Source organism: Vicugna pacos, chromosome 12 (genome assembly GCF_048564905.1).
Source record: "Vicugna pacos chromosome 12, VicPac4, whole genome shotgun sequence".
NCBI lineage: Eukaryota > Metazoa > Chordata > Mammalia > Artiodactyla > Camelidae > Vicugna > Vicugna pacos.
In genome coordinates, this window is record NC_132998.1 from 58593460 (window position 1) to 58604289 (window position 10830).

The 10830-nt window shown below is 44.4% G+C and overlaps 1 long non-coding RNA gene across 1 annotated transcript; it reads left to right on the plus strand.

The window, feature by feature from the left end:
- The first annotated feature begins 1437 nt into the window (after nucleotides 1-1437).
- Nucleotides 1438-7740, plus strand: LOC140700513 (uncharacterized). The gene is made up of 4 exons (XR_012078922.1): nucleotides 1438-1598; nucleotides 3812-3950; nucleotides 6337-6421; nucleotides 6728-7740. It is a non-coding gene; the product is annotated as an uncharacterized lncRNA (long non-coding RNA).
- Nucleotides 7741-10830: the final 3090 nt, after the last annotated feature.

Sequence of the window (10830 nt, forward strand, 5' to 3'; positions counted from 1 at the left end):
GCTGAGTGTCACAGTGTTTTTTTGTTCTTCTTGAGTGTGGCTTGGCATTGCCCATCCCCTCTGTCTCCCCTGACCTGGAACATACTTTATTTGTTCATTATAGTTTGCTGAAAAGTAAAATCATTACAGTTGAAGCCAGTGCCCCACAACATTACGTGTAGTGCACCACTCCCTATCCTGGTCCCATCCCCAACCACCAGAGGCAGCCAAGATTAGGAGCTTGACCTCATTTCTTCCAGACCATTCCCATGCTCTTATGGACACATATGTTTGCAGGACAGTGTTTTTAAAGTTAGTAGCCATGAGCTGGCACAGTATTTATCCAGATCCTATAAAGGGCCCAACACTGTGCTGAGCCCTAGGAGTTCAACACTGAACCAGGTAGACAGCCCCTGCCCTGGCACAGGTGGTCTTCCAGCAGGTAGATGAATGTTAAACCAATAAGCAAGCAAAAATCTAAGGTGTGTTAAGTGCTGAAAGAATGTCAGAAGATGGAGTTTAGACCTGGGCTCAGACACAGCCCCTCTGAGCAGATGACCCTTAACCTGAGCTCTCTAGAATGAACAGGGCTTTGATGGCAAGAAGGTGGGCTGGTGAGCATTCTGAAGAGAGGAACTGGAATGCAGGGAAGAGCTTGGGAGCTGTGGACACACAGGAGAGAATGCAGAGGGACAGGCTGACAGTACTTGGGTTCCATGTCACAGGGCCTTGAGGCCTTGAGTAGGGATTTGGTTACTTACAACTGTATGGAACCCACTGAAGGGCGGCGGGTGACCATCCTGGTGTGTGCTTTAAAAAGACAATGGTAGTCAAGAGGTTGCTGCCCATTGTCCAGACATGATGGTCACCATGGTGATGAGAAGAGTGGAAGAAGTCAAGATACATTTGACGAAGGAGCAGATTGGTAAATGATGGACTGAGTAAAGAGGGGTGCTGTAGGTATGATAAAGTTTCCCAAATACTAGAAGAAGCACTGGAGGTTAGCACTGGAGGAGCAGGGGAGCTCGGCACTCTGTGTGGACCTGTCCGTCACAGTGCCGGCCACGCCCACTTTCCTGTTGTCTGCAAGTTCCGCCTCAGTCCCGGTCTGGGAAGTCGCCGCTGGGCCTCTAATTGGACAGAGGTGAACACGTAATCTGCGGGCTGTCCCCTTATAGGCTGACGGGTGCAAAGGGTGGGATAGGGGCTTTATGGCTAAGCCAATCATATTGCTTTCCTCCATAATGCGGCGGAGGGATTGGTCAGTTGGGAGTGGGAGGAGCCCGGAAGAGGTGCGTATTTTGAGAGAAAGTGGAAAATGGTAGGTTCTAGTCTACCCAGGCTCTGTTCCTTTTGCTTTAAGGAGGCCTGAGGGCTGCCCACAATCAAAAGCTGGCCACCCCTGGAAGGCCCGCCCCTGAGGCTGCTGTCTCCCCATCCCCGCGTTAGAAAGTGGATCCCTGGGAGTGGAATGTGGAACACGCTGGCTTTGGCTTGACGCTAAGCCTCAAATGTGACAGCCTTTCCTCCCAGCCTCCAAGAAGATTAATTGAATTGTGATTATTTAGTGGTGACACTGCCTTCTATTTGTCCTTTCTGTCCTCATCATCGTTATTCAGGTAATTCCTTCACTTTTCACAGTTACCAGAGCACTTGTCACATACATTACCTGCTAAAGGACTTCAAAAATTGGCATGGTAGGACTCAGATCTGCCATCTGTGGTAGGGAGGGGATTCAGAAGAATGAGTCTCAGGTCGAGAAGATGCTTCCCAAAAAGGGATGCATAGGACATCACGGTGGAGAGTGTCATCTTTCCAAGATGACCAGCCATCTACACTGCGATACGGGTTTTAAAAATGTGGTGAAAGTCATTCACTGGACTTAACGGGAGTCTGTAAAAGTCTGAAAGGGTTGTCACAGAGTCAGGACAATTTGGGGAAATGTGAAAATCCTTTTAAAAAAAATACTAGTTTTCAGAATCAGGACCACTACATGATTTGCAGAGCCCAGTTCAAAATGAAAATGCAAGGCCTCGTGTTCAAAAAGCAATTAAAAAAAAGTGCAGTTAAAGACTAAAATATAAAGATTTTTCCTTTCAAAATATTTTACTACTTATAATGATAAGTAAGGGGGAATAGTGATACTGAACACCATAAACCTAAAATTCCGAAAGTAATTTTGTTGTCATAATTTTATATAATAAACAAGTACCTTGATATGATATCTGATTGATCATTAGATTTTTCTGGCTCAGTTTTTTGCAAATTCATTTATTAAAGTCATCAAAGTGTATACTTTTGCCAACTTCATTTCAATTGACATAATTGAAAGCTATGCTAGTCATTTTTGGCAAATGCAAGATCACAAATAATGTTTTATCATTTTTAATTTTGATGAGGATCTTTACGCTGATGTGGCATCTTACTGGAGCTGTTAAGAATATTTCATAGGCTGTCACATGAGAAATTTCTGATAAACTGTTTCAAAATATAAACGTTAGTACATCTAGAGCTGATGTTTCTTGTGGAACAATTTTTCTAAAAAGATTTAACTCTTCATACAAACACTTTCATGTAAATCTGATTTGTATTTTACATGTAAATTTATACAGTGACATTTTAATGTTTCCCCTAACATATTCCGTTAACTTGTGGAAGTTGTACCAGAAACTGAAAGTGACTTCATGATTTGTATATAATTTTAATAACCTGTTTATGTATTTGCTTGCTCTGTCTTTGATTGCAAGGAAAAAATAATTTTAAAATTGCCGTCCTTATGAATAGTGAAATTTCACATGAAAATAGAATTCTCTCCTGCAGAATATGATCTTTACATTTAATTTCTATTTCAAAGCCTATGAATGCTTGCTTTGCTATGCTGCAGCAGTTTTCAAAACCAGAAGTTCTAAGCTCTGAAGAATTCTAACGACTCTGTGATATGCTTTATTGCAAAGTCCATGTGGGTGCTTTAGCTTTATAATAATTTACTGACAGTTTACTGCGTGAGTTCAGGCAGTTCCTGTCCCAGACATGGGCCATAGAGCTTATATTTGTGTAGATGCGATAGGACAAGCTTTTCCACGTGGGGTCCCTTCTCTCGCTACCGCCTTGGTGGACAGCAGCCATCTTCTGCTGCTGCCAATCTGGCCGTAGATCCTGGCCCCTTGCAGCCCCACAGTGTCCCAGACTGCCCAGCCATGTGGGTGCACGCCTGGTGGCCAGGCCACCTGCCGGGCCCCCAGGCTGCCCACTGCCTGCCGTTCCTGCTGGCCAGGGCCTGCTTGCTGCCACCTGGTGTATCGTCTCTGCTCACACACATGCTTCATCATCTCATTGGACTGCTCTTATAAAACGAGTTCAAGGAGAAAATTATTAAGAATTTCAAGGGGGAGTGTATAGCTCAGTGGTAGAGTGCCTGCTTAGCATGCATGAGGTCTTGGGTTCAATCCCCACTACATCCATCAAAAAATAAAAAAATAAACCTAATTACCTGCCCCCTAAAAATAATTTGGGAGGAGGGTATAGCTCAATGGTAGAGTGTGTGCCTAGGATGCACAAGGTCCTGGGTCCAAATTCCACTACCTCTGTTAAAAATAAGTAGGTAAATGAAAAAATAAACCTAATTACCTCCACCCCAACAACCAAAAAAAAAAATTTCAAGATAGCTAATGCAGAGCATGAAACCAAGAGCTCGGTCCATTCTGAGAGCAGGGCCCTGGGTGACTGTACAGGTCACATGCCCATGAGTTCAGGCCTGCCCACAATGCTGATTCCAGCCCCTACTCTATTTCCCTGTTACTCTATTCTGAATCTTTTTTTCCCCTTCTTTTAGTCTCCTTGTCAATTAGATGACTACACTTGATTGTGGACCTGTAATATTGTGGTATAATAAGAAATACATATTTGGTCTTCATCTGTCCTGGTTCCTGGCACAGAGCTCCTAAGAGCCTTGGGATTTCTGAATGATGTGGGTAAGAGAAATGTTTTCTGTTATTCATAACAAGCTTCTTTCAACCCCACCTAAGCATATGTAAATGAGGTGATTTTCGGAAAGCCCCTAAGGATGGGGGTTGGTTCCAGGGGTACCAACCATGTGATTAGAACATTGGAACTTTCAGCCCTACCCTCTGACTTCTGGAGAGAGGGGAGGGGCTGGAGATTGAGTTCAATCACTAGTGGCTGATGGTTTAATCAATCATGCCTACATAATGAACCTGCCGTAAAAATCCTAACCAAAGGGGTTCAGAGAGCTTCCGGGTTGGTGCTGGGAGAATGGTGTGCCCACCCCATTCCACATGCCTTGCCCTATTCATCTCTTCCGTCTGGTTGTTCCCGAGATGTAGCCTTTTATAATAACAGGTAATAAGTAAGTAAAGCACCTTCCACAGTTCTGTGAGCCATTCTAGCAAATTATTGAGCCCAAGCAGGGGGTCATGGGAACTTAGGATTTATATCCAGTAGGTCAAAAATGGTATCCAGGGTGAAGGCAGTCTGTGGAACTGATCCCTCACTTGTGGGCTTGATTGGATGCTAACTCCAGGTAGATGGTGTCAGAACTGGATAGGGTTAGGTAAGGACTCCCGGCTGGTGTCAGAGAACTGGTTGGTATGGGGAAAACGCCACGCAGGTGGTGTCAGAAGTGTCAGTGTGAGTAGAAGTATAGAAGAAAACTGTTTTTTCTTTTAGGGCCAGCACTCTGTCAGCATCATCTATTTCTCTTCTTCAGCCCCTGGGGACAGAGGCACTAAGCTGACCCCACACTATAGAGGAGAATCTGGGCACAGCTGGGGTCACACTGGGGCAGAGCCTGAAGAACCACAATGCATCCACCTTCAAAACCCCTGCTCTTAGCCACTCTGCTGCCTTTTGTGGAACTATTTTTATGTATTTTTGGTAATTTACATATGCTTAAAGACTTTTTTATGCAAAAATTCCCCACAGCTCTGAATGTTTCTGGATCAGCAGAAGCTTCAGCTCTGGTTATCCGTCCATCCTCCTCTGTGCTTACCCATCTCTGGTGCCTTCCCAAGCCTGGCCCAATTACACGTCCTAGAAATGCTACTTCAGACGTTTGAGAGAGCACCAACAATACCCAAAGCCTTTTTCTCAAGCTTTTTCCAAAGTCTGCAGGCTTTTCGAAAGTCACATCGATTGGGCGGTAGCGACAGTTGAGCCCCAGCTGTCAATGTGGCAGGCTCCCAGACCCATCCTTGGCCCTCTTCTCCATCCACACACACTTCCTTGGTGAGCTCATCTGGTCTCACAGCTTTCAATATCCACTGTAAACTGACCACTCCCAAGTGCACCTCCCCTGCTCAAGCCACTTGTATGGACAAGGGCCTTTAACACTGAGATACCTACTCAACGCCTCCTGTTTAATATGCTCAAAGGCCAGCTCCTGATGTCCCTCCCTGGAACTGCTCCTCCAGCCTCCCCAGCTCATAGAGCTTCCTCTTCCATGTGTTCAGTGCAGAATCCTTGGAGCCATCCTTGGTTCCCTTTTCTGTCATATTTCACACCAATCCATTGACAGATGCTGTCAGTTCTTCCTACTTCTGACCACTGCCCTCCACTTCCACTGTGGCCTCTAGTCCATGCCACTCTCGTTCTCCTGGACCATTGCCGGAGCTGCCCAAACGGCATCCCTGCTTCTACCTCAGCCCCCTCCAGTCTGTTCTCAACACCAGCAGCCATGAAATAACTATTAACATAATAACTGCTCCCACTCTACTGTGCTAGGATGTGCCAGAAACTATTCTAGGTGCTTTCTTTATATTAACTTTATTTAATCCTCACAGTAACCATACAAACTGAGTCCTATAATTATCCTCATTTTACAGATAATGAAACTGAGGCACAGAGAAATTAAATAACCTGTCCAACATCACCCAGCTAGAAAGTGGTGAGATTGGGATCTAAAGACCAAGGAATTCTTAAGCTTTTAAAATACAGGTCAGCTATGGGTTCTCTTCTGTTCAAAACTCTCCAGAAAGTTTTCTTGTCTTTCTCAGCATAAAAGCCAGAGTCCTTATAATGACCTACCTGCCCCCGCAGAGGATTGCCTCTGCTATCTCTCCCACTCCATGTTCTGCCACTCTCCCCCTTGCTCCTGCCACACTGGCCTCCTCAATGTTCCTGAAACACATCTAGCATGTTCCTGCCTCAGGGCCTTTGCACTTGCAGTTTCCTCTGCCTGGAATGCTCTCTCCTCCTCCAAGTCTCTGCCCACGTGACACCTTCTCAATGGGATCTTCCTTAGTCATGCCTTTAAAAACAGCAGCCTCCTTCCCCACTTTATTTTCCTCCAAGGCACTTTTTACCACTTAACATATGTTTGCTTATTTCTTTATTTTCTAGCTCTCTTCACTGAATGTACATCTCATGAGGACAGAGATCTTGTCATTGCTCTAGCCTAAATACAAAAGTCCTTGGTATATAGCAGGTAGGTGCTTAATTGAGAATTATTCAGTTAGTGAATTGACCTTTCCACCAAATCTCCACTTTTCTGTGTTCACCATCTCAGAAAAGGCATCATCAGTCTCCAATTCTCCCTAGGGGTATTAGCCCAGATTTATCTCTCCAGAAATTAAAGCATCTGCCAGATCTTATTGACTCAACTTCCTAAATATTTTTCAATCTGTCCACTTCCTACCAGCCCTTCTGCCACTTCCTTGGCTCTGTCTTTCTACAACAGATGCCTGGGATATAGGCAACAATACACTGAGCTTGCATATTTTGAATTTTTCAGTGTCTTCTCCACCCCTACCTCGCCGCATCAATCTCCAAGTCCTCCCAACCCAGGCCCCAACCTGCTCCTCCTCCAGTGCTCACTGAAGAAAACCCTCCGCCGTCAGCCCAGCTGCCCAGGCCAGACAGCTGGGAGTCATCCTCAACTCCCCTCTCCGCCGACTCACCGCCAGTCTTTCTATTTCATCTATTTGGATATTTTAGGAAACTGACTATTTCCTTTCATCCTCATGGCCACCACTCTAGTCCCAGCCACTACCCCGTCTTATCTGGGTTTTCTCAGCAGCCTCTTAGCCCTAGTCTCCCTGCCTGGCCTGAGAAGATCTTCCAAAAATACAAGTATAGTCATGTGACTCTCTCACTTAAAGAAAGCCCCATTCTTTCCCTGCACACCCTTCCTGACTTGCTATCCCTATCCCTCTGCCCCACTCAACTTCCACCATTGCCCAATGTCCCCCAGCCCACTCCTACTTTGATCATGCTGTTCCCTTGCCCTGGAATGCCCCTTCTCTCTCCTCTGACTGCCCAATTCCTCTCCCCTCCTAGTCCCAGTTACAAGGTCACCTCCCCTGTGAAGTCTTTCCTGACCACCCCCTCCTACCTCCTCGGCACTGTATAATTACCATCTTCCCCAGGGGCTCACCCTTCCAGCCCTCATGAGCAAGGTCACCTTGCCTGAGATGATAACAGGCCAAAAAGCAGTTTGGGGGCCCAAATGGTAAAGGCCTTAGTAAGCACCTTCTGTGTATCTGGAACTGTTCCCAGAATCCTGAAGTCAAATGTTAGATGCATATGGCATCAGGAGGGGAAACAGTTCTGGGAAAGAGGAGTAGGGATGAGAAACAATATGTTTGGAGCTTGTTCTATGTTCTCCTGTTAAAGGCTCTGAAGATGCTATTTCATTTAATCATTCTAACATCCCTGGGAGGTAAGGATTTTAAAAACAAAGGAACTGGTGTATAAGATTTACAAAACCAATAAAGGTAGCAGTTCAAAGCAGTGGGGGAAAGAAGAGATTATTCAATAAAAGACTTTAATGTGAAATTGGCTCTGTATTTGAAAACAATCAAGTTGGAGTCCTTACACTGCACTAAAACTCCAACTGGAGTAAACAATCATTTAAGTGATTATTTATGTGACTTTGGTAGGGGAGGTCTTTCTCAGCATAACGCAGAAGGCAGACACCAGAAAGGAAAGTCCTGAGAGATCTGACTATGCAAACGTGTAAATGTTTAGCATGTCAACAAATAAAGTTAAAATGAAAATGGAAAGCTGGGGAAAAAAATATTTCCCACATGTTAGCAGACAGAAATACAGGTTCATAATCTAAACAGATCATTCACATAGGAAGAAATATAAGTGGGCCAAAGTTCAATTTTTCTTGTAATCACAGAAATATAAATTAAATCAAAAAAGATACCATTTTTAATTTACCAATTTATCAAACATTCATCTTGATAAAATGATAGTGTGCTGTGGGAAAATGCATCTTAAAACTGCTGATGTTAGAAACTGTCGTTCTCAGGGTTATAAGCAGCTTGCACGTTCGAAGGCAGGAGAGGGAATATGTTTGTTCTGGATCATTTTGGAAAGACCACTTCCATGGGCCCTCTTGGTCAGGCAGCTGTGAAGTAAGAGCTGCCTGCAGCTCTTGGGGAAGCCCCAAGCCAGCTGCTCTAGACTCAGGTGTTAAGTATTCTATTCCGTTATGTAAGCTGGGTCTGCTAATTAAATAACTTTTCCTCCATAATCTCGATTTTGGACTGCTCTATGCAGGAGGGAGCAGGAGCTTTAGACAGGTGGCCAGAATTTCTTCTCCCCTGGGGGGGGGGCTGGGGAGGTCTGCCCGCTGGGCACAGAGGCTGAGGGGGCCAAGAAGAAAGCAGCCACGCGGCCTGATGGAGAATCCCAGACTGTGGACTGTGGCGGCAGTGACCTCCAGTTTAAATCTGCTTTTTGTTCTCTTTAAACCTGCAGTTAACATTTTGTCAGGTTGGTGGTAGCTGTGTTGTAGGGAATTCAGGGAGGGTATTGAGCCCAGAGGAGCCGTCCTGGGAGATGAAGCCTGAAGATGTCACCAGATGGCGGGATGTGACCCACTTCTGGGGGTAATAGCAGTGGTCCAGAGGAAGGGAGGTGGCCAAGGTGATCAGTGGCAGCCAGGTCAGAGCAGGAAACAGGCAGCATTGCTTGGAAGTCACCTGGCAAAGCGAACCTTCAAAGGTTTGGTCTCACGGATTGACACTTAGGTGATTTTCATTTCAGCATTAAAGAGCAGAGTGGCTCAGGGGATGCAGAACTCCAGGACCCCCAGCTGCAGGTTGGAGGAAGGAGAATAGGCCTTTTTATGAGCTGGGTGACTGGAAATTGCAATGGCAAACAAGGGGGCAACTTTCCAACTACAGCAAAAACCTTAAAAATGTGCATTCTCTGGCCCCAACAAAACCATTTCCTGGACTTAATCCTCAGGTCAAAGAAAGGTTACTGTACAACAGGATCTGTGAACCTGGATGGGAACACCTTTATTTCCAGGGACCTCTAGATGAAGTTAGCACTTCCTTCACTTATACACATAGGCAGCAAACCACAGTAGAATTAGCCCTACCTGGGGCTTTGTCATCCACAGAATCTACAGTGTCACAGAATTCCTGAACACTCATCACCATTTCAAAGTTCCACTGGATCAGCCCTGCTACGAGATCTTGCCATTAAATGTGTTCATAAGAAGCACATCTATAACTACTACCCATTTTTTTTAAGTTTCATAATAGACTTTATTTTTTAGAGCAGTTTTAGGTTTTACATAAAGATTGGTGATCATTTTGAAATGTACAGAAATGTCCAGTCACTATATTGTGCATCAGGAACTAACGTAGTATTGTAGGTCAATTATACTTCACAAACAACCTCATAAAAAAAGAGAGTAGAGGAGGGAAGGGTATAGCTCAGTGCTAGAGTGTGTGCTTACCATACACGAGGTCCTGGGTTCAATCCGTAGTACCTCCATTAAATACATAAATAAACCTTATTACCTCCGCCCCCACCCCCCCAAAAAAAAATAAAAAAGAAAGAGATCAGATTTGGGGGGGGTAGGGGGTTGGAGTAACTGGATCAAGGTGGTCAAAAGTACAAACTTTCAGTTATTAGATAAATAAGTGCTAGGGATGTAATGTACAACATGATGACTATAATCAACACTGTTGTATGTTACCTATGACAATTGTTAAGAGAGTAAATCCTAAGAGTTCTCATCACAAGGAAAGCATTGTTTTTCTATTTCTTTTATTGTGTATCTTTATGAGGTGGTGAATGTTCACTTAACTTATTGGGGTCATCATTTCTTGATGTATGTAAGTCAAATCATTATGCTGTACACCTTAGGCTTATACAGTGCTGTATGTCAATTATATCTCACTAAAACTGGAAGAAAAACAATTAAGCAGGAAATGCAGGAAGTTCCCACATACTTTTTTTTGTCTTTCAGACCCACATACTTCTTATCTCGCTGCCCCCAGAGTTTACCCTACAGATACATAATGTCACGTATCCATCATTACAGTAACATATAGAATATTACCTTGCCTTAGAAATGCCCTGTGCTTCACCTCCCTCTCTTCCTGAACCCCTGGAACCACTGATTTTTCACTATTTCTAGTTTTGCCTTTTGCAGAATGTCATACAGCTGGAATCATACAGTATGTGGCCTTTTCAGACTGGCTTCGTTACTTGGCAACATGCAGTCATGGTCCCTCCCTGTCTTTTCATGAAAGTTGATAGCCCATTCTTCTTATCTCTGATAATATTCCATTGTCTGGATGTCCCGCAGTGTTTATCCATTCACCTAGTGAAGGACATCTTGGTTGCTTCAGTTTAGGCAATCATGAAAAAAGTTTCTACAAACATCCATATGCAGGTTTTTGTGCGGATGTAATTTTCAACTCAGGATAAGTACTAAGGTGCACAGTTGCTGGATCATATGGTAAGACTGTGTGTAACTGTAAGAACCACCAAACTATCTTCCAAAGTGTCAGTGCCATTTTGCATCCCCACCAGCAATGAAGGAAAATTCCTGTTGCTCTACATCCTTGCTGGCTTTTGGTGGTG